Here is a 23329-nt window from a genome sequence, read left to right on the forward strand (position 1 = left end):
CACACACACACACACACACACACACACACACACACACACACACACACACACACACACACACACACACACACACACACACACACACACACACACACACACACACACACACACAGATCGGAGGTTCCCATGCAGGAGTGTGGAAGAGGATCAGGAGAGAGGGATGACAGATGAGGCAGATCAAAATGGAAACGAAGAAAAATGGCAGAACTATCATGGGCTTTACTGTAAAGAAAACGACAAACAAAAGAAATTCAAAAGAGCGATCCAGAGCCATCAATTGCTGTTCTCTCATCAGCTTATAAAAAGGCTTGTGTGATCACAGCTCAGGGTCAACAGGGTTCAGCTCACCCTCAGGGGCCCAGAAGGGGAGGACATGTTGGATGGTTCTATGGCACACTGGTTCTATGAAATCATCATAGCAGAGTAGAGGATTGGGTAAAATGTCATTATTTTATTGGACACAAATATGATCACCAGAGAAAATCCCCTTAATTTATGAGTAATAAGAGGCTTGCATTTAAAGGGGTGTTTTCTGGCTGCTAACTGTAACTGTGTGTAAGGTCTAAATAATGTGCAGGCTGGGTGAGTGGTCCCATGAAACCACGTCCAGCTCTACTCTCCACTCCAGAGACAGTACTGTGCCTGTGACACACGTACAGAGACCTTATAAATCATTGGGCCAAAACTTTCTCTGTCTGCTCCACTGTACCTCTGTACCTGTGTATGTGTGTGTGTGTGTGTCCTCCTGATGTGTCTGGCAGTATGTGTTTTGTTCTGGAGGAGGCCCAGAGGTCATGGCTGGGAAAGACCTGGGTCCCTAGGCGTATGAGAGTGGAGTGTAGTAAAGCAGAATGGATATACAGTATATTATCCCTCACACTGACATCTGGCCCAGGAACTGGTGAGGCAAGAGAACTAAATCAAACATAGTGCCATCCAGGTACAGATAAAGGGAGTGAGTGTGAGTGCTTCTGTGCACATGCATGTGTCTCTGAGTGAGAGAATGTGATAGCATATGTTTCATACCGTAAGTAGGACACGGTGTGTGAATGTGGATTAGTATGAGGGTGTGAGTGTGTGGTAACGTGTCCATGTGTGAGTGTGTGAGACAGTGTGAGTGTGTGAGACAGTATGAGTGTGTGTCTGCATAGTGAGTGTATGTTTGAGTGATGGGGAATTACAGGATCCAGCTGTCATACAAACCATTGGAGAGCAACTCTAATTTAAACAATACAGGAGTGGTAAGATGAAAAACACTACTGAAGAGTTCACACTAGAGTTATTCACCGGGTCCAAAACGTTGGACCTGTTCCGAACTGAATTAGTGGCTTTCCCACCCCACCTGTTATGCATAAATACATTTTTATAAAACTGAGACCCGTTCCGAATGGACCCGAGAACAGCCGGTTCGGATCTGAGAGAAAAAAAAGAACAAAACCTCAGACCGGTGCTGCCAGCGCCATCAATAATGACATTCATATCTTTATACTTGTCAGATAGGCTACTACTGCTATACAGATATAATCATACAGAAGGAGGCTAATTTGTTATTATTCTTTTTTTTATAAAGATAAGCATTATACAGTGCATTCGGAAAATATTCAGACCCTTGACTTTTTCCACATTGTTACGTTGCAGCCTTGCTTCACCGTAGGGATGGTGCCAGGTTTCCTCCAGACGTGACGCTTGGCATTCAGGCCAAAGAGTTCAATCTTGGTTTCATCATACCAGAGAATCTTGTCTTTAAGTGACTTTTGGCAAACTCCAAGCGGGCTGTCATATGCCTTTTACTGAGGAGTGGCTTCCGTCTGGCCACTCTACCATAAAGGCCTGATTGGTAGAGTGCTGCAGTGATGGTTCTCCCATCTCCACAGAGGAACTCTAGAGCTCTGTCAGAGCAACCACTGGGTTCTTGGTCTCCTCCCTGACCAAGGCCCTTCTTCCCCAATTGCTCAGTTTGGCCAGGCAGCCAGCTCTAGGAAGAGTCTCAGTGGTTACAAACTTATTCCATTTAAGAATGATGGAGGGCACTGTGTTCTTGGACTTTCAATGCTGCAGAAATGTTTTGGTACCCTTCCCCATATTTGTGCCTCGACACAATTCCTTTGACCTCAAGGCTTGGTTTTTGCTAATACATGCACTGTCAACTGTGGGACCTTTTTATAGACAGTTGTGTGCCTTTCCAAATCATGTCCAATCAATTGAATTTATGACAAGTGGACTCTAATGAAGTTGTAGAAACATCTCAATGATGATCAATGGAAACCATTGAGCCAGATGAACTCGTGGATACCATTTGTATGTCTCTGTGTCCAGTGTGAAGGAAGTTAGAGATAGTTTTACGAGCCAATGCTAACTAGCGTTAGCGCAATGCCATGAAGTCTATGGGTATCTACTAGCATGCTAGCAGATACCAATAGACTTCCAGATACCCATAGGCACAAGATGCCTATTTTTAATCTTCAACTAAATATAGCACTAAATTAAAAAAGACAGTTCAAACTTAATTTAGCCAACGAAAATGTATCAACAAAATGAAACAAAACACTTTGTGCATATATAAAGAAATGGCTTAGAGTCTTAAATAGGTCTACAATAATAATAATAATAATAACGGTAAAACAAATTGTAATAAATACGAAAATAAATACATAAAAGTTAGGAAATTGCATCAAACCTGATTAGCGAGCTGCACACACAGTCCATATGACCGTGCCAACGTTCTTCTCATCTTTGTCCAGTGCAATATTAAAAGTTGTCCCAGAGGACAGTCCCCTTGTCAGATTCTTTTCACTATACTCTTTCTCCTCTAACTTTAATTTTACTTCAATGAAAAAGGCCTCAATTTTCGCAATCAACAGTAGCCTAGGCCAAGGCTCCTTCCACTCGCTCTCTCTCTCCTCAGCACCAGGCGCATATGTCATAAGTAGCCGGAACCAGTTTCAGCTACAGGTTTTATTGAGTTGCAACTGGCTGACAGATAACAAGCTCACGCAGTTCTCATCGACTCACACACATTAAATTAACAGAGGTTGGGTCCAATTGGAGCAAATCTGTAAATATATTTTAATTGTACATACCTGAGACTCGTGGCAATTATATCAGGCCCAGATCCGAGACAAAAGTCCGAATTTAGGATCAGGACCCACTCTCGTGTTGGATCTCGAAATTTCAGATCTGTTGGACTCATGAAGACCTCTTGTCCTCATCCTCTCCGTTACCCACCCTCTATCTTCATCTGCCCTATATCTCCCAAACACTTATCCTCTTTCTCCCTTTCTCCATTTCTCTTTCACACTCATTCTTTGTCTCTTTCTCCCTCTCCGTCAAATCAAAGCAAATTTTATTTGTCACATACAACAGGTGTTGACCTTACAGTGAACTGCTTACTTACAAGCCCTTAACCAACAATGCAGTTTTAAGAAAAATAAGAGTTAAGTCAAAAATAGATAGGTAAAATGAGAATGGGTGCATGCTCGGTCCTCGTTTTCCTGTAGTCCACAATCATCTCCTTCGTCTTGATCACATTGAGGTAGAGGTTGTTATCCTGGCTCCAGGTCTCTGACCTCCTACCTATAGGCTGTCTCACTGTTGTCGGTGATCAGGATTGCCACTGTTGTGTCGTCTGCAAACTTAATAATGGTGTTGGAGTCGTGCCTGGCCATGCAGTCATGGGTGAACAGGGAGTAAAGGAGGGGACTGAGCACGCACCCCTGAGGGGCCCCCATGTTGAGGATCAGCATGGCAGATGTGTTGTTACCTACCCTTACCACCTGGAGCCTGCAGCCCGCAGCCCGTCAGTTGCAGAGGAAGGTGTTTAATCCCATGGTCCTTAGCTTAGTGATGAGCTTTGAGGGCACCATGGTGTTGAACACTGAGCTGTAATCAATGAATAGAATTCTCACGACGTAGGTGTTCCTTTTGTCCAGGTGGGAAAGGACAGTGTGGAGTGCAATAGAGATTGCATCATCTGTGGATCTGTTGGAGCGGTATGCAAATTGGAGTGGGTCTAGGGTTTCTGGGATAACGGTGTTGATGTGAGCCAAGACCAGCCTTTCAAAGCACTTCATGGCTACAGACGTGAGTGCTACTGGTTGGTAGTCATTTAGGCAGTTTACCTTAGTGTTCTTGGGCACGGAGACTATGGTGGTCTGCTTGAAACATGTTGGTATTACAGTCTCGGTCAGGGAAAGGTTGAAAATGTCAGTGAAGACACTTGCCAGTTGGTCAGCGCAACGCTGATGCTCTCATGCATGCTTCAGTGTTGCTAGCCTCAAAGCAAGCATAGATGTAATTCAGCTTGTCTGGTAGGCTCGGGTCACTGGGCAGCTCGCGGCTGTTCTTCTCTTTCTAGTCTGTAATAGTTTGCAAGCCCTGCCACATCCGACGAACGTTGGAGCCGGTGTAGTAAGATTCAATCTTAATCCTGTATTGACGCTTTGCCTGTTTGATGGTTCGTTGGAGGGCGTAGCAGAATTTTCTAAGCGTTTGGGTTAGAGTACCGCTCCTTGAAAGCGGCAGCTCTACCCTTTAGCTCAGTGCGGATGTTGCCTGTAATCCATGCCTTCTGGTTGGGGTATGCACGTACGGTCACTGTGGGGACGACGTCATCAATGCACTTATTGATGAAGCCAGTGACTGATGCGATGTACTCCTCAATCCTATCGGAAGAGTCTGTGCTAGCAAAACAGTCCTGTAGCTTAGCATCTGCGTCATCTGACCACTTCTTTACTGACCGAGTCACTGGTGCTTCCTGTTTTAGTTATTTCTTGTAAGCAGGAATCAGTATGATATAATTATGGTCAGCTTTACCAAATGGAGGGCGAGGGAGAGATTTTTATGTGTCTCAGTGTGTGGAGTAAAGGTGGTGTTGAGTTTTTTTCTCTCTGGTTGCACATTTAACATGCTGGTAGAAATGCTGGTAAAACATATTTAGATTTCCCTGCATTAAAGTCCCCGTCCATTAGGAGCGCCGCCTCTTGGTATATAGTGTGTTCTACAGCTTATCATGAGATACTCTACCTCAGGCGAGCAAAACCTTGAGAATTAATATTACATTTCATGCACCAGCTGTTGTTTACAAATATACACAGACCGTCACCCCTTGTCTTACCGGAGGCAGCTGTTCTATCTTGCTGATGCAGCGTAAAACCCGCTATCTGTATGTTATCCATGTCGTTGTTCAGCCACGACTTGGTGAGACATAAGATAATACAGTTTATACATGTCCCGTTGGTAGAATAGTCTCGACCGTAGATCATCCAGTTTGTTTTCCAGTGATTGCAAGTTGGCGAATAGGACTGATGGTAGAGACAGATTACCCACTTGCTGTCAGATCCTGACAAGGCACCCCGACCTGCATCCCAGATATCTCTGTCTTTTTCTCATGCAAATGACTGGGATTTGAGTCTTGTCGGGTGTCTGAAGTAAATCCTTCGTGTCCGACTCGGTAAAGAAAAAATCTTTGTCCAGTACGATGTGAGTAATCTCTGTCCTGATATCCAGAAGCTCTTTTCAGTGGCAGAAACATTATGTACAAAATAAGTTACAAATAACGCTAAAAAAACACACACAATAGCAGGCCGTGAAACGGCAGCCATCTCCTCCGGCGCCATTGTATCTGAAAGGGTCTTCAACCCTTTTTAGGACTTTATGGGGTTTATGAAGGTGATAATTTAACTGAAGTCTCTAGGTCATTTTTGAGGGAGTATAATATAATTGGTAGAGTTTAATAGGAACAAGGTCCTTGACTTAGCAGACCATTTCTGTTTTATCAGCAGCCTGTTAAACTACTCATGAAAGCTGTAAAAAATCACAAGTAACAATTTAGGACAATCATGTTAAAATCATTACACTCCCGTCTACATAAAAATGGTCTTTACATAAAGCTGTCGTAAAAAATATTTCACTTATAATCTTTATGAAATCTTTATAATTATAAATGACATCACTTGGTGGTGAGATGATGAGATGCTGAAGCAAGTGGAAAATGAAAGTAACAGTGCAATTTCAGCACTAAAGCCTTTTACCATATTTCTGCGGGTGGATGAGGGTGGAAAGAGGAGCGAGGGGGCGAGTTTTCATAATTGAGACGTGTGACTCCTTGGCTGCTTTCATAGCGACAGGGTTCATTGATAATCCCTTTCTCTGCCATGACTGACTCATATAAAACCCTATCAGTCAGGCTTGGTGGAACGATTTCCCAGTTTAAAAGTTTAAAAGACAGTAGTCTAGAGAGCACACACACACCACATTGACACACACACACACACACACACACACACACACACACACACACACACACACACACACACACACACACACACACACACACACACACACACACACACACACACACACACACACACACACACACACACACACTACTGCATGCACAGTGCAGACGATGGGTGTTGATGTTAGTCTTTTATAGGGTGATGATGCATCTCTGCCCTTTGTCTGACGTTCAGACACATTCACAGAGGAGGGCAGCTAGCTGCCTGGCGCTGACATGCTCTTTCCCATTGTAAGACCCTTCTACTGTGTAGCTCTATGAAACGCTGTGCAGCTCTATGGAACACTATGGAACACTGTGCAGCTCAAAGGAACCCTATGGAACTCTATGGAACACTGCTCTATGGAACACAATGGAACACTGTGTAGTTCTATGGAACACTATGGAACACTGTGTAGTTCAATGGAACACTATGGAACACTGTGTAGCTCAATGGAACACTGTGGGACACTGTGTAGCTCTGTGGAACACTATGGGACACTGTGTAGTTCTATGGAACACTATGGACCACTGTGCAGCTCTATGGAACACTATGGAACACTGTGTAGCTCAATGGAACACTGTGGAACACTGTGCAGCTCCATGGAACACTATGGAACTCTATGGAACACTGTGAAGCTCCATGGAACACTATGGAACACTGTGCAGCTCTATGGAACACTATGGAACACTGTGTAGCTCAATGGAACACTATGGAACACTGTGTAGCTCCATGGAACACTACAGAACACTGTGTAGCTCTATGGAACACTCTCTATGGAACATGGAACACTATCTATGGAACATGGAACACTGGAACACTGTGCAGTTCTATGGAACACTATGGAACACTGTGCAGCTCTATGGAACACTATGGAACACTGTGTAGCTCAATGGAACACTATGGAACACTGTGCAGCTCTATGGAACACTGTGGAACACTCTCTATGGAACACTATGGAACACTGTGCAGCTCTATGGAACACTATGGAACACTGTGCAGCTCTATGGAACACTATGGAACACTGTGTGCAGCTCTATGGAACACTATGGAACTCTATGGAACACTGTGCACTCCATGGAACACTATGGAACACTGTGAACACTATGGAACACTGCTCTATGGAACACTATGGAACACTGTGCAGCTCTATGGAACACTATGGAACACTGTGTAGCTCTATGGAACACTATGGAACACTGTGCAGCTCTATGGAACACTATGGAACACTGTGCAGCTCTATGGAACACTGGAACACTATGGAACACTGCACTATGGAACACTGTGCAGCTCTATGGAACACTATGGAACACTGTGCAGCTCTATGGAACACTCTATGGAACACTGGAACACTGTGCAGCTCTATGGAACACTATGGAACACTGTGCAGCTCTATGGAACACTATGGAACACTGTGCAGCTCTATGGAACACTATGGAACACTGTGCAGCTCTATGGAACACTATGGAACACTGTGCAGCTCTATGGAACACTATGGAACACTGTGCAGCTCACTGTGCATGGAACACTATGGAACACTGTGCAGCTCTATGGAACACTATGGAACACTGTGCAGCTCTATGGAACACTATGGAACACTGTGCAGCTCTATGGAACACTATGGAACGCTGTGCAGCTCTCTGGAACACTATGGAACACTGTGAAGCTCTATGGAACACTGTGCAGCTCTATAGAACACTGTGCAGCTCTATGGAACACTATGGAACACTGTGCAGCTCTATGGAGCACTATGGAACACTGTGTAGCTGGAACAATGGAACACTGTGCAGCTCTATGGAACACTGTGCAGCTCCTGGAACACTATGGAACACTGTGCAGCTCTATGGAACACTATGGAACACTATGGAACACTGTGTGCAGCTCTGTGGAACACTATGGAACACTGTGTAGCTCCTGGAACACTATGGAACACTGTGCAGCTCTATGGAACACTATGGAACACTGTGTAGCTCAATGGAACACTATGGAACACTGTGCAGCTCACTATGGAACACTGTGCATCTCCATGGAACACTATCACTGTGCGCTCTACTGGAACACTGTGCAGCTCTATGGAACACTATGGAACACTATGGAACAATGTGCAGCTCTATGGAACACTGTGCAGCTCTATGGAACACTATGGAACACTGTGCAGCTCTATGGAACACTATGGAACACTATGGAACACTGTGCAGCTCTGTGGAACACTATGGAACACTGTGTAGCTCTATGGAACACTATGGACCACTGTGCAGCTCTATGGAACACTATGGAACACTGTGTAGCTCAATGGAACACTATGGAACACTATGAAGCTCCATGGAACACTATGGAACACTATGGAACACTGTGCAGCTCCATGGAACACTACGGAACACTGTGTAGCTCTATGGAACACTATGGAACACTGTGCAGCTCTATGGAACACTATGGAACACTATGGAACACTGTGCAGCTCTATGGAACACTATGGAACACTGTGCAGCTCTATGGAACACTATGGAACACTGTGCAGCTCTATGGAACACTATGGAACACTGTGCAGCTCCATGGAACACTATGGAACACTGTGCAGCTCCTCGGAACACTATGGAACACTGTGCAGCTCTATGGAACACTATGGAACACTGTGTAGCTCAATGGAACACTATGGAACACTGTGCATCTCCATGGAACACTACGGAACACTGTGCAGCTCTATGGAACACTATGGAACACTATGGAACAATGTGCAGCTCTATGGAACACTGTGCAGCTCTATGGAACACTATGGAACACTGTGCAGCTCTATGGAACACTATGGAACACTATGGAACACTGTGCAGCTCTGTGGAACACTATGGAATACTGTGCAGCTCCATGGAACACTATGGAATACTGTGCAGCTCCATGGAACACTATGGAACACTGTGCAGCTCTATGGAACACTATGGAACACAGCAAACAGCTGGAGGCAGGGCTTTCTTCTATAGTGCTCCATATTTTATGGAACGGTCTGCCTACCCATGTCAGAGACGCAAACTCGGTCTCAACCTTTAAGTCTTTACTGAAGACTCATCTCTTCAGTGGGTCATATGATTGAGTGTAGTCTGGCCCAGGAGTGGGAAGGTGAACGGAATGGCTCTGGATGAACGAACCGCCCTTGCTGTCTCTGCCTGGCCGGTTCCCCTCTTACCACTGGGATTCTCTGCCTCTAACCCTATTACAGGGGCTGAGTCACTGGCTTACTGGGGCTCTCTCATGCCGTCCCTGGAAGGGGTGCGTCACCTGAGTGGGTTGATTTACTGATGTGGTCATCCTGTCTGGGTTGGCGCCCCCCCCCCCCCCTTGGGTTGTGCCATGGCGGAGATCTTTGTGGGCTATACTCAGCCTTGTCTCAGGATGGTAAGTTGGTGGTTGAAGATATCCCTCTAGTGGTGTGGGGGCTGTGCTTTGGCAAAGTGGGTGGGGTTATATCCTTCCTGTTTGGCCCTGTCCGGGGGTGTCCTCGGATGGGGCCACAGTGTCTCCTGACCCCTCCTGTCTCAGCCTCCAGTATTTATGCTGCAGTAGTTTGTGTCGGGGGCTGGGGTCAGTTTGTTATATCTGGAGTACTTCTCCTGTCCAATTCGGTGTCCTGTGTGAATCTAAGTGTGCGTTCTCTAATTCTCTCCTTCTCTCTCTCTTTCTCTCTCTCGGAGGACCTGAGCCCTAGGACCATGCCCCAGGACTACCTGACATGATGACTCCTTGCTGTCCCCAGTCCACCTGGCCGTGCTGCTGCTCCAGTTTCAACTGTTCTGCCTTATTATTATTCGACCATGCTGGTCATTTATGAACATTTGAACATCTTGGCCATGTTCTGTTATAATCTCCACCCGGCACAGCCAGAAGAGGACTGGCCACCCCACATAGCCTGGTTCCTCTCTAGGTTTCTTCCTAGGTTTTGGCCTTTCTAGGGAGTTTTTCCTAACCACCGTGCTTCTACACCTGCATTGCTTGCTGTTTGGGGTTTTAGGCTGGGTTTCTGTACAGCACTTTGAGATATCAGCTGATGTACGAAGGGCTATATAAATAAATTTGATTTGATTTGATTTATGGAACACTGTGCAGCTCTATGGAACACTATGGAACACTATGGAACACTGTGCAGCTCTATGGAACACTATGGAACACTATGGAACACTGTGCAGCTCTATGGAACACTATGGAACACTGTGCAACTCTACGGAACACTATGGAACACTATGGAACACTGTGCAGCTCTATGGAACACTATGGAACACTGTGCAGCTCTATGGAACACTATGGAACACTGTGCAGCTCTATGGAACACTGTGCAGCTCTATGGAACACTATGGAACACTGTGCAGCTCTATGGAACACTATGGAACACTGTGGAGCTCTATGGAACACTATGGAACACTGTGCAGAGCTGTTGAACCTGGCTGTACTGTTTCGAGCGGGTCAGATTTCTGCTCTGTCAGGTGCAGCCATGAGAAAGGAATTCCAGTTTGCAAAAAAAGCTTTGAGAAAGATGAGTGATCCTAACCAGCATCTCACAGCATGTCCTCTCCATCCCCTAAGTGGATCTGAGAGTGTGTGAGGGCTCCATCACTGCTATACTAACAAAAAGAGAAAGAGAGACGGAGAGAGGAAGAGTAGCAGTCTGTCAGAACCAGGCCAGACTGGACCGTCGCTCATAAACGCCTCAGGAATCTCTGCACCTCTGGCAGGTGTCCATGGTAACCGCAGCATTCCCGGCCCGCCAGTGAATGAGGGAGAGGAGAGGGGAAATGAGAGCGAAAAAGAGAAGGGAACTGAGTGTACTACAGGGCTGAAACAACTCAGTTGGACTATCTTAGATATTCATCTCCATCTATTATGAGAGGAAATCATACAATATATGAAACACTAGAGACACGCTTCCTTTCTTCAGCTTTGACCAATGCACAGGGGGACATTGTCCCCAGAGGTCTGACATACTTCGAACATACACCCTTAAGGGGTTTCAGTATGTTTGACTGAACATGAGAATGTGTTGAGAGGTTTCCAGGGATAGCATGGGTAAAGCCATTAAGAAATAATGCATGCTATTCTTTTATAACACAGTCCGTACCCTGTACCACTCCTTACTCTGGCCTTATACCCCTCCTAGCAATCACCCATGTGTAGAGCAGGGAATGGCTGCAGAAGCTGTGATGTACTATAGACCTCAACCCTCTAATCCAATACTTCAACTGAATCACCTTCCTCATCGCCATCAGTTAGGTCAGCTGATCAATCTGTCCAGTCAGTACTTGTTCCTTTCAGGTTATGACCTTACCAACCTTCAACAAGCCTTTCAAACAGAGAATAAACGCCCTCTTTCTCCTCTTCTCTTTATTACGAGGACCTTATTTTTCTCACCGCTGGCTGAAAAAACACTGTGGCATCCAAACCCCTCAGCCGTCGCTGCCAAGTGTCAGGACTAACAATGAAAAGGGGAGGAGAGGACTATCTCTACCTCCATCCTCTTTCTTCTCTCTGCTCTATCTCTTCCTGGCAGCACTCAGAGAAACGTGTCCCTTTGGAGCAGGGGCAAATTTCAACTCATTCGGCTGCTCATGTCTTTCACCGCCATCTTTCTCTCTCTCTCTCTCTCTCTCTCCATCTTCAATGGGGTGAATAGATTACTGAGATGGAGAAAGAGAGGAGGAGAGAGAGACGGGGAGGATCTAAACTGTGCTAGGACTTTTAGCACTTCTCAACAGTCTCTGGTTCAGAACCCATCTGGTTTCAGCGTTGGTAACACAGTCTTAATGAGTCTCTGTTTACACTAGCAGCTAGGTTTACAAAGCAGTGGAAGTTTCAAGTTTCAATAAAAGACGCATTAGCTTGGAATAATGCTTCTGTTCTTTTGTAAATAGGATGTTATGACGGGTTTATGTCCAGAAAGGAAAAACATTATTTGAGGAGACAGAGAGATTTGTGTATCAGTCTGACTGATACTCAGAGTCAGAACCACGCAGAATCTCACAGCTCCTCTTTTAGGTCAGGTATCCATCTGCAGAATAAGACAGACAGCATGCTGGTCATGTTAAGGAATCTTAGCACCGTCTCTCAGACCCAGACAGGCCCTGTCAGGTGAAACCTTCAGACAGACAACATGGAGGTGAGCCAACAGAAATAATACAGCCAGTACTGAAGAGCCACTCTTCTCCCTGCCTCGCTCCAACGACAGCAGCAGATAGACAGGGCTGTGACTGGAGGCTCTGCTGTGCTCCCATCCAGTAGCACTAAGACTACAGTATGTTTAGACCAGTGGCAGTAGGTGGCGTTTAATGAGCATGGCCTTATTTCTGTTATAGCATATTGAATGACTGTCACTCCTATTCCATTCGCCCAGCTCAGTGTAACATTGATAGGTTTAGGCTACTACATGATACCCTAATTTTCCCTATACGCATCATGAGGTTGCTACAAACTAGCCTATGAATGAACGTTAACGTAGGCACACAGGTCGAGAGAAACATTTTGAGTAATCAAGGTGACAGACAGACAGTGGCACATTCAATACCACCTTGCACACTCTTGTCTGCATCTAGCTCAGGGGTATCAAACTCATTCCATGGAGGGCTGAGTGTCAGCGGGTTTTTGGTTATTCCTTTCAATTAAGACCTAGACAACCAGGTGCATGGAGCTCCTTCCGAATTAGTGATCTTAATTCATCAATGAAGTACAAGAGTGGAGAAAAAACCCACAGACACTCTGTCCTCTTTGGAAAGAATTTGACATGTGATCTTGCTGATCTTGAATGTAATCAATAGTCCCACAGCTGCAAACAAGAGTTTCTATTGGAGAAATTCAAGTATGTTTATCCCTGTTTCATTCCATTTACTTCCATTTAAGAAACGTTTTTCAACAGAATCGGCAGAATGAATACACCCCTGACCACAAGCAAATTCCGTTCACTTTCATAGCAGCCACATACAAACAGCATGATCACTTTGCTCATTAATTCCTTCTTGCATCTACGTGCGCTCCTCCTCTCACCTTTTCCCTTTGCTTGTTGGCTTCAGTGCACAACATATGTGACCAGACTAAAAAAACTTTCCAAGTCAAACCTTCATATCATAACCGCTACAAGCAGCCTACATCGTTGTCACCATATTAGCTAATGTCAGTCAACATAGCTACTAGAACTCACACGTTAATAAATACGCTACAATCATGCAGTACAATATATAGTTAGCAAGCAGTTAAGCAGTTACACCGGCGGACCCAGTGGCAATAAATTAATAAAACCAAAAGCTTACGTGACTTGGAAAATGACCCGTGTTGGATAGCCATAGCCTGCTAGCTCACTTACCATCCCTCTCTGTTTGATCCAGGTGTTTGAGTAGGCTAAACTAGCTAGCAGCATTCACTAGCTAAGTGAAAGTGAAAAAAATACAACTAATAATCTCTCTCTCTCTCTCTCTCTCTCTCGCCTCTCCTTCATTTTTGAAGAAATGAATTTGTTCAAAACTGTTCAGTTATTGTCTTCGTCTCTCTTTGAGTCAATTACTTACCACATTTTATGCACTGCATTGCTAGCTAATTATGTTATGTTTTCAGTAGTAGATTCATTCTCTGATCCTTTGATTGGGTGGACAACATGTCAGTTCATGCTGCAAGAGCTCAGAGTGCTGCTGTGGCTACTGTAGACTTTCATTGCAAAACAGTGTGTTTTAATCAATTATTTTTGTGACATGGAAATATATTTAATAATGTTTTATTTAAAAATAGTAACTATAAGTTTCACTATTAAAAAAAAAAATAATAATTCACTGAGGAGGATGGTCCTCCCAAGTCTGTCCTTCATTCTGTGCATGGAGGAGAGGAGGAGAGAGCAGAGAGGAGGTGTGTGTGTGTGTGTGTGTGTGGGGGGGGGGGGGATGGCAGTATGATGGAGTCCAGAGGTCTCTGAGGCGTGACAGTGGAGGAGTCAGGACAGAGGAGGAGATATGAGCTCTCTCCTAAATGATGCATGTCTTCCATGCTCTATTAGTAGGTAAACAGCACACTGCAGAGGGAAACACTCCTCATCTGTCTGGTGCATGTGTGAAAGTACACTCTGTGCCAGATACAGGGCTGTGCTGAGGAGGACTGTCACAGTGGATGAGTCAGGACAGAGGAGGAGATATGAGCTCTCTCCTAAATGATGCATGTATTCCATGCTCTATTAGTAGGTAAACAGCACACTGCAGAGGGAAACGCTCCTTATCTGTCTGGCGCATGTGTGAACGTACACTCGTTGCCAGATACAGGGCTGTGCTGAGGAGGACTGTCACTGAGGACTGTCACTTCCCAGACACGCACATATACACGCACACAAGACACAGATGATGAGGGATGGGTCACTCATGGGTCTTATCAGAGATCTTCACACTTAATCTTTCTCCGCCACACCCTACTGTAAAATGCATAGCCTGTCTGCCAGCCAATCACTTTCATTTGGTCCATATATCAGTCATCTGATCTTTAGAGACCCGCTCCTATACCTTCCATTATTCCCTGTCTCACCCTATGAAGGGAAGTCATTTTCCCCCAGTCAAGGCATTTGGTTCCACAGAGCCCAGAGTGAAGCAGTGTCCTCTGTTTTCTCTGATTGCTGCTCACAGAGCCAGTCATGTCTCCAATTAGCCTGTGTGTAATTTCAGCTCATCCCCCCCAAAAACTTCTCCTTCTTCTGCCCCTTCTCAACCCAGAACTAACTATCACCAGACCGCTTCTCTTTCTGACTCAGCACTACCTCCCTCCACCACGTCAGCAGCAGCCACTGAGGGGAGAGGAGTGGGGACACCAATGTGACTGCAACCTGAGTCCCCTCATCCACCCAGAAGAGCAAGAAGAGTGATTTTGGGAGGTCCTTGAAATGAGGGGTCATAAATGATGTCATCACCACCTGTCCGTCCACCGCAGTCCAATGCTCTGTTGTGGTTGTCGATCTGTCTGTGGTTTGGGATAAGGGAGTGTGGTGGTGGGGGGAGGTGTGGCCTGGGTTAGATAGCTCCTTCCTCAATCCCAGCCCATTGGACCAAAACACTTTGAGTCTTTCTCATGTGGTGTCGTAATATGTTTTTGCACTCTTATAGATGACAAATGTGCAACAAGACAATTAAGACTTCTGGGCGAACACAAAACCTCAAACAGATACTGCATATTAATAGAATGTTTCACACTAAACATTCTGCCTTCAGCATCTGGACACAACTGCAGGAGGGAGGGAGAAAAGAGGAGAAGAGAAGAGATTTCATTCTGATTCATATCTGCGGCTGCCCAGGGCTTTAATAAAATAATAAAGAGATAAGTAAGAGAGAAAGAGAGAGCTGGCAGTGTGGAGGATTGAGAGGCAGCCAGTACTGACACACTGCACAGGGAGAGAGAAAGGGGAAGGAGAGACACAGCAGACTAAAGGATAGGAAAGAAGAGGAATGATTATGTGAGAAGACAGGAGAGGAGAAGAGAGTGGAGGGACTGACATGGTAAAGCGAGGAGAGAGGTGGAAGAGAGATTAAAAGAGAAGAGAAGAGGAGAGGTGGTATAGGTATTGAGTGGAGGTCCCTCTGTGAAAGAGATCCACAGATGGACGGAGGGCAGTCCCATTGGGAGCCAGGCAGCGCTAGGCCAGGTGAACTCATCAGGACTGTACAGTACATTACCACCAGCCCCCTGGGAGCTCAGGCCATCCCATCAATGCTGCCATTGTCTCAGACTCAACGACGTCAAAACACAGAGACATATACATCATGGCTACAGGACAGCTATGTGTTCTAACTACTACATGTCACTCACTACTTCTGAATGGTGCCTTGGTGGGTTGAGGGATGGTAATTGGTTTACACTCTGAGGGGTTGAGGGACAGCAGACAGGCCTAGTGGAAACTCTGATGACATCACTTAGGATGTAGAGCAGAGACAGTTGAGGGCTGCAGCACCACACCACACCATGACTGACCTCAACACCGCTAGCTACTCCTGAGAACTGAGGCTAACACAGGGAGATGAAGGGTGATGTCAGTAGCGGCACTGACCCCCCAAAAAAAAGAATAGGATAGTAGAGGGTTATTTTTTAGATGTCAAAACCCTAGTTTCCCTTCCTCTTCCCCCTTTCTTCCCCCTCACATCTCCCTCTGCATTTCTCTGCCTCTTCCCATTGATAGTCCTTTGCTGTGCAGGGCCCTGAAAAGAGCCACAGAGTGCCTGTGGGTTTACGGGTCACTCATACAGCCCACACAGGCCCTGTTAAACTGCAGGGTGAGAGGAAATGCCTCTGATTTATTGGGGACAGAGGAGCTCATAGTGTCTGCCACGGGGCAGGACTGTGTGTGTGTGTGTGTGTGTGTGTGTGTGTGTGTGTGTGTGTGTGTGTGTGTGTGTGTGTGTGTGTGTGTGCGTGTGTGCGTGCGTGCGCACAGCTTCACTAATTTCATCCCTGCAGCCTTACAAGTACTAGTTTGCCTGCTGGGTCCATTTCCCAGAAGAAGAAGAAGCATGATTTTCAATAATTTACACCTCCCTAGGGACTCAGAACAGAGGCCAGGGAAACCATAAATAAACTGACCTGCATGCAGCACAAGGAATCTCAACCCTCATCTGACCTGTGGCAATTGTTGGTTTCCTCAAAAATATACTTCGAAATAGTCTAAAACAACTCTTTACCATTTCCACCCTAACAAATGAGCACACAAACATCAACAGGAGGAGCATGACAGAGGGGCAAACAGAGGGAGAAAAATGCTTCCTTTTCCCTGTTTGCTTTAGTTAATTGATGGCTGGTCACATTGGTAAAATGACTGGTGTAATTTTATAATGAATGGCTGTTGTGACTATTCCCCACTGAGTGGAGAAGCAAGGAGTTAGACGCTCCCACCTCTAATCTCATCTGGGGCCCTCAGCTCCCCTCGCCTCAGCTGTTTCCAATTTGGGCTTGGCACTTGTGCTGCCGTCGCTCGCCATTTACACGCCCATGAATCTCCGCACAGGCCTGTCTGCATTCTGCTGGGGGCATGCCTGTCTGTGTGTATGCATAGGATGCCATTGTGGGTATGTGTGTCTGTGTAAATCATGTTTCGTGGGTGATTTTAAGTCAGTGGAGGCTGCTGAGGGGAGGACGGCTCATAATAATGTCTGGAACGGAGCGAATGGAATGGTATCAAACCATGTGTTTGATGTATTTGATACCATTCCACTCCAGCCATTACCACAAACCCGTCCTCCCAAATTAAGGTGCCACCAACCTCCTGTGTTGTGAGTGTATCTGAACGTGCATGTGTGTGAAATGTGATGTGTGTGTGTCTATATTTCCTTATAAATAAATCAGTAAGCGTGCGTATGTATATGTGTGTATGTACAGTGGGGTCAAAAATTATTGACACCCTTGATAAAGATGAGCAATAATTATTCAAATTCTGAGCTATATTGTATTCTCCCCACCAAATTTTTTTTTTGATACTAATCAACTGTTCAGAGAAAGAGATTTAGCTGAACAAGTAGTAATAATTTTTCTCGAAAAGATAGGAGTCAAATTTATTGACACCCCTAAAGTTTCTTATAAATAAAGTAGTCAAAACATGCTAATCTCTCACCATTACCAATAACAGGGGAGATTAGCAGGTCTTGGGGGCGGCAGGGTAGCCTAGTGGTTAGGGTAGCCTAGTGGGGCGGCAGGGTAGCCTAGTGGTTAGAGCATTGGACTAGTAAGTGAAAGGTTGCAAGTTCAAATCCTCGAGGTACAAGGTACAAATCTGTCGTTCTGCCCCTGAACAGGCAGTTAACCTACTGTTCCTAGGCTGTCATTGAAAATAAGAATTTGTTCTTAACTGACTTGCCTAGTAAAATAAAGGTAAAATAAAAAAAATCTTTGACCCTCTGTAACTTTCTCTCTCATCATTATTAACACTCATTCAGGATGATCTGCAATCATGGTAGCATCCACATTAATGTAGAAGTGTTTAGAAAATTGTACAAGTGACTCTTAAATGATACATTATTTACCACTTGTTTTTATTGGGCACAACATCATCTGAAACACAACCCAAACTAACTGCACACAGGCATCAAAAGCTTGATGTAGTCATTGCATGCTAGGAATATGGGACCAAATACTAAACCTTTGACTACTTTATTTAAAATAATCTTTAGGGGTGCTAATAATTTGGTCCCCTACCATTTTGAAAAAAAAGTATTACTTAAGTAATTGTATTTGTAGAAAATAATGTAATTTCCACATTTTTTTGAGCATGCGAGACATACAGTACGTAGCTCAGTATTTGAATTATTTATTTTATACAATCATTATTGTTAATCTTTTTCAAGGGTCTCAATCATTTCAGACCCCACTGTACGTGTGAGTGGTCCAGTGGTTTTACAACCTGTTTATACTGTAAACACAGGGATTGGGGGACCCGGGGTGTGTGGATGAGAGGAGGGAGAAGGACCACTTCAGGGACAGCTCTGGAAAATGGTGGCTTCATGTTGGGTCAGCATATTTTGTTTTTGACAGCGCTCCTTCGTGTGGTCCAAGAGGAGTGGGAGTGGAGATCGGCACTCAAAGAGGGGAACTGGCGAGGTGCAGTCCCCAAACTCGGGACCTTACACTGGGTCTTTCGATTTACAGCTACTAGAAACTGCAGCCATTAAAACAGCTAATCATGCTTAACAGCTGTATCCTTCACTATACAAATCCACCAGCACCCACATACTCCCACACTCCCCTTGCTAATGGCAAGCTGCAGCCCAGTGATGTTAAAAGCAAGGGGCTTAGAGTGTAGGCCTCTGATAAGCCACGCAGAGCTGTGAAAACACAGATTACAGTTCCGCGGCTTATTGCAGACACCGCGCCTCTACCTCCCGGCCACGGCGTAATTGCGGTCCAGAAACCGCAGCCTCAGCTTGGATGAGAGACATTGATGGGGACTCTCCCGCAGAGCATTGACAACCTCACTAATTCAGCAAAACCTCCTCCCTAATGTCTCACTGTGCTGCCTGCCTGCCTGCAGCCCCCCCCTGAGATACTCTGCCATGGTGGTGAGTTGCTTTCAAGTGCCTATCTCTATATACAGTGCCTTGCGAAAGTATTCGGCCCCCTTGAACTTTGCGACCTTTTGCCACATTTCAGGCTTCAAACATAAAGATATAAAACTGTATTTTTTTGTGAAGAATCAACAACAAGTGGGACACAATCATGAAGTGGAACGACATTTATTGGATATTTCAAACTTTTTTAACAAATCAAAATCTGAAAAATTGGGTGTGCAAAATTATTCAGCCCCTTTACTTTCAGTGCAACAAACTCTCTCCAGAAGTTCAGTGAGGATCTCGGGAATGATCCAATGTTGACCTAAATGACTAATGATGATAAATACAATCCACCTGTGTGTAATCAAGTCTCCGTATAAATGCACCTGCACTGTGATAGTCTCAGAGGTCCATTAAAAGAGCATCATGAAGAACAAGGAACACACCAGGCAGGTCCGAGATACTGTTGTGAAGAAGTTTAAAGCCGGATTTGGATACAAAAAGATTTCCCAAGCTTTAAACATCCCAAGGAGCACTGTGCAAGCGATAATATTGAAATGGAAGGAGTATCAGACCACTGCAAATCTACCAAGACCTGGCCGTCCCTCTAAACTTTCAGCTCATACAAGGAGAAGACTGATCAGAGATGCAGCCAAGAGGCCCATGATCACTCTGGATGAACTACAGAGATCTACAGCTGAGGTGGGAGACTCTGTCCATGGGACAACAATCAGTCGTATATTGCACAAATCTGGCCTTTATGGAAGAGTGGCAAGAAGAAAGCCATTTCTTAAAGATATCCATAAAAAGGGTTGTTTAAAGTTTGCCACAAGCCACCTGGGAGACACACCAAACATGTGGAAGAAGGTGCTCTGGTCAGATGAAACCAAAATTGAACTTTTTGGCAACAATGCAAATGTTGTTTGGCGTAAAAGCAACACAGCTCATCACCCTGAACACACCATACCCACTGTCAAACATGGTGGTGGCAGCATCATGGTTTGGGCCTGCTTTTCTTCAGCAGGGACTGGGAAGATGGTTAAAATTGATGGGAAGATGGATGGAGCCAAATACAGGACCATTCTGGAAGAAAACCTGATGGAGTCTGCAAAAGACCTGAGACTGGGACGGAGATTTGTCTTACAACAAGACAATGATCCAAAACATAAAGCAAAATCTACAATGGAATGGTTCAAAAATAAACATATCCAGGTGTTAGAATGGCCAAGTCAAAGTCCAGACCTGAATCCAATCGAGAATCTGTGGAAAGAACTGAAAACTGCTGTTCACAAATGCTCTCCATCCAACATCACTGAGCTCGAGCTGTTTTGCAAGGAGGAATGGGGAAAAAATTCTGTCTCTCGATGTGCAAAACTGATAGAGACATACCCCAAGCGACTTACAGCTGTAATCGCAGCAAAAGGTGGCGCTACAAAGTATTAACTTCAGGGGACTGAATAATTTTGCACGCCCAATTCTTCAGTTTTTGATTTGTTAAAAAAGTTTGAAATATCCAATAAATGTCGTTCCACTTCATGATTGTGTCCCACTTGTTGTTGATTCTTCACAAAAAAATACAGTTTTATATCTTTATGTTTGAAGCCTGAAATGTGGCAAAAGGTCGCAAAGTTCAAGGGGGCCGAATACTTTCGCAGGGCACTGTATCAAGTACAGTCCATGATATCAACTGGAGTCTCCCAGTGTCATCCTCACATAACTCAGTCACACCAGAGGACAAGGACAGTACAGCCAACTAACACACCTGACCTGAGGGAGACATGAATACTATCACAGTTTATATGTCAGAGAGACTGGGATCTCCATTTGATGCAGTATTTGATACTGTAGGCACACTGATGTGTTTGACAGCTAGATTGGATGTCATAGTCAAGCCTGTATGGAATACATTTGAAATTCTGTTGAAATAAAATTGCTATCAAAATGGGGTTTACTTTTGATAGTGTTATTTGGAAGGGTGAAGGGATATCCCTGTTATCTGAAAGCATATGAAAGTGCCTCCATCAAGCTCATCGTGTTCCAGGTCCAGCAGTAACACAATATCTCCCCAACCTCATAGAAAACAATTAGGACCTAGTAATCACACCACTGGTCTGGAATTTGAGCCAAGGCTTGAGATTGGGGTGGGGGCCTGAGAGACAGAGAGCAATACAGTGTTATCTTACTCCACATTGATTCTCTGACTGTTTTTCTGTTACCCCCCTGTGTGTGATGTAATGTTTTGTTTTTGGAGCCCTTGGCCTGGATCTGGTGGAGCCAACAGGCCACAGATCTCATGGGAACCTCTGATTGGATGAGAGAGTCTCTCGGGTGCCAGAGTGACCTGAACCCGTCCAATAGCATGCGCTCACTCATCCTGGGTTGGTGCACTCTGCTCCCAGGGTAATTGGGACTGGGGAAAGACACATTCAGGGGACTCTAAACTAAAACAGAGATGTGTTATCTCTAGATCAGACAAACCAGACAGTCAGAACCCCTAGTCAGCAGGCAGGGGAGCAGCAAGGGGGGACCAAACTCCAAACGCCACAACCGGGTCAGAGAGTACACATATGTAATAGGACATAGGCTGAACTCAGAAAAGTGAGCGAATGAAAACAACAATACTGAGCACTAAGATTACAGCCAGCGCCCTCACCGCTCTGCCTTTTCCTGAGTGAGGAGGTTTGCCATCATTCAATCTCACCTCTACTCTCATCCTCCCAGTCTGCCTGTTTGCTGTGGTGACGGACACAGTAATGCTGACCAGCCCTCAGATAGGGTAATGGTTAGGGTAATGGTGCTGTACAGAAGAGGTAGAGGTAGGGGAGGTAAAGTAAATGAGAGGATCATGCACATTTCCCACAGTCTGTGAGAGGCAGACAGCAAACAGGCAGCAGAGTGACAAGCACACAGCTTGTACTTGACCTCACATTCAATGGACCTGTGAGTGGCGCTCTAACCTTCCTTGACAACGCTATGTCAACAATTTGTGCAATCCTATCTCCAGTCATCCCCATGTCGCTGGTTTTTGCTCCCTAAGAAAGGGGATGAGGGGGCTGAGAGGAGGGGTATCAGATCGTGTGCTGTCAGGGGCCTCTTCTGCAGAGCGCCGGAGGCGGTCCTGGATGCTATCCACGGTGCTTCAGCGCAGCTCTCTCCAAATAGGAGCTGTCACTTCCACTCAGCGCTGCCTGTGATCTGAGCCACCAGGAAGGGCACTCAGATAAGTGCCTAATCCCCCCCCCCGCCCTCCAGTCAAACCCCCACTACAGCCCTCCATGACAACCAGAGGGAATCTCCCACAGCACATACAGTAATTGGATAATTATGTTGACAGTGTGTGTGTGTCTGCTTTCCATGTGTGTGTGTGTGTGTGTGTATCTCGGTAGCCTGTTTTCATCCATGCACGTATGGGTGTTTTTGAGTGTCTTGTACCCTGTATCCGAGTACGTGTTACATGTGTACACCTTGTGTCAACATGTGTAAAGGGTGTGCTGGTGGGAAAAGTGGAGTAATTTCTCCCAAAAGAGGCCCCCTTAGAGCACCCAGCAGCGGGCCCCTGGGAGGCCCCAGAGAAACTGTTAGCTCACCTGGGAGGAGTGGGCTGGTTGGAGAGGGAAACAGCAGTCCCATGTCAACACCACTGAGAACTCAATGTTTTACCATAGCAAAGGGTTATTGTAATCTGTGTCACAAAGCTCAACGATTTACAGTTCCACCTAGAACACTAACAGCCCCGAGTCCTGGGACAAACAGTCACTCCACCCTGTACCCCAGACAAGGCTGAGACAGGGGGCCAGCCAGCACCAAGGGAAATCATTAGGCTCTGTTCTGTTCTGGGTGAGAGGGGTGAGGAGAGGTGTGTGTGGGGGCGTGGTCGCATGGACGGGGGGAGCTACTGGAGTTGAAATGATCAGAAGAGCAATAACAGAGAGTTAGCATGGTAGAGGATGACAACACACTTGCAGCTGGACTATATAACTCTAAACCACAAAAAATAATTGACCTTACGTGCTTCAATGACTGTGAAGT

At 45.4% G+C, this 23329-nt stretch overlaps 1 protein-coding gene across 7 annotated transcripts in view; it reads right to left on the reverse strand.

Annotated features, from left to right (window-relative positions):
- The window catches only part of LOC135542211 (EMI domain-containing protein 1-like), a 72449-nt gene that overhangs the window by 34567 nt on the left and 14553 nt on the right, over nt 1-23329 (reverse strand). The window lies entirely within an intron of this gene.

Source organism: Oncorhynchus masou, chromosome 1 (genome assembly GCF_036934945.1).
Source record: "Oncorhynchus masou masou isolate Uvic2021 chromosome 1, UVic_Omas_1.1, whole genome shotgun sequence".
In the NCBI taxonomy this organism is placed as follows: Eukaryota; Metazoa; Chordata; class Actinopteri; order Salmoniformes; family Salmonidae; genus Oncorhynchus; species Oncorhynchus masou.